Genomic DNA, 2143 nt, shown 5'->3' with positions numbered 1-2143 from the left:
ATATATATAATATACTGTTCCATTACTGGCGGGCTCATCACAAAGAGTACTCCATCTAGTAAGAGATAAATATGATTTAACATATATAGGATGTGAATGCGATCTGCCATTAATTTCATACCTCTTATAATACAATGGTTGGACAAGCTTGTATAGCGTACCGTGTATTTCCAGGCAATCATTCCGACTTAAAATGCTTAAGCGAAAAAGAATGAGAAAGCATATTATTATTATTGCGATAATGATGATGATGATGATGATGATGATGATGATGATCATCATCATCATCATCATCATCATCATCATCATCATCATAGTCGTCGTCATCCTCATTATTATTATTATTATCATTATTATTATTAAGGCGACGAGCTGGCAGAACTGTTGGTACGCCGGACAAAATGCGCAGTGGCATTTCGACCGTCTTTACGTTCTAAACTCAAATTCCACCGAGGTCGACCTTGCCTTTCATCCTTTCGAGGTCGATAAATTAAGTACCAGCCAAGCACCGGGAGTCGATATATTCGACTTCCCCTTCCCTTAAAAAAAACTGCTGGCCCATGCCAGAGTTTGAAACCTTTATTATTATTATTATTATTATTATTATTATTATTATTATTATTATTATTATTATTATTATTATTATCATATAAATGGTAACCACGTTAATATAAACTATATTATGGATTCATATAAACACCAAACTTAAATGAGAAATAAATTTACAAGCGGAAGCAACTCGAAGCACTTTGTTTGTAAGGAAATTGGCAGAATGTAGTTTCAGGTGGATTTAACAGTTATTTCTAGCATGGTGGATGACCTAGAAATGAGCTTCCCTCTTGGGCTCATAAAGCTGTTCTGTTCTGGTGATACATGATTTTACGATACGTATGTATTACGTTAGTAACCAACAGAGATTTCAATACTAAATGTATGGTTTGATGAGGGAATGTGTACACCGGCGCGTGTAAATGTGCGTGTGCAAATGTGTGTGGAAAGAGTAAGCTGTTACGCTGATAAGCCAGTCTACAAATAATATTACAGTTACTATGGAATATATAACAGGGGAATACCCAATGCGATTGTCTGGGAAGTTAATTTAGGATAGTTTTAAGAAAGCTAATTTAGGATAGATTAATGTCCTATGTAGTGTACTTTCTCTCTTAACCGATCAGTGCAGGTGTGGGTGGAAACTACCGGGTTAATGGTAAATAAGGGCTAGAATTAATATTGATTTCTTACAAAAGCACAACACACACACTTATTAGGTAAAACTATAATCGGTTATATCTACCCAGATGTATTCCTGATGTTTTCTTTATGGACCTCGGAATTAAAAATGACAAAGTTGATTACGACGAAATTTCAAGTCAGAAAGGAAAGGAACGTGATTAAATGTCACAAGCCGTTTTGTACCAGCTTTCCACCGATTATGTTATATACTTCTTACGCAGAGATCAGTTATCAGATATTAACAGATTCCGAAAGGTAAATTGGTTTAGTATCCGTCTAAATGTTATGCATTATTCACGTCTTTTAGTCGCAAAGTTATATCTCCAACACGTCGACTTCAATCATTTGCGTTCTTACAAACAGGAAGAACTTACCAATGTTCTACACACCGACATGTATATGAACGTGTGTGTGTGTGTGTGTGTGTGTGTGTGTGTGTGCACGCGCATGCGTGTGAGTGTCGTTTATCTTTTGCCTCTTACCTGCTTCAGTCGTTAGACTGCAGCCAAGCTGGGGAATCACCTTGAAGAATTTTAGTCGAAAGCCTGGTACGTCTTCTATCGGTCTCTTTTGCCAAAATACTAAGTTACATGGGATGTAAACACTGCAACACCGGTTGTCAAACGGTGGGGGTGGGGACAAACGCGCACACAGCGATACACAAATCCACACTCACATACACATATCTAATATACATATAATATATATATAGGAGGGAGAATGTACGAAAAAAAAACACAATAACAGACAAGGACAGGTGATGTTATCAACCACATGGTCCTGGGTTCAGTCCCACTGCGTGGTACTTTAGGCAAGTGTTTTCTACTATAGCCTCGGGCTGACCAAATCCTTGTGAGTAGATTTAGTAGGCGGAAACTGGAAGAAGACCGTCGTATATGTATATATATAT

The sequence above is a fragment of the Octopus bimaculoides genome, chromosome 4 (genome assembly GCF_001194135.2).
Source record: "Octopus bimaculoides isolate UCB-OBI-ISO-001 chromosome 4, ASM119413v2, whole genome shotgun sequence".
Taxonomy (NCBI): Eukaryota; Metazoa; Mollusca; class Cephalopoda; order Octopoda; family Octopodidae; genus Octopus; species Octopus bimaculoides.
Note: the sequence above shows the minus strand (reverse complement) of the source record.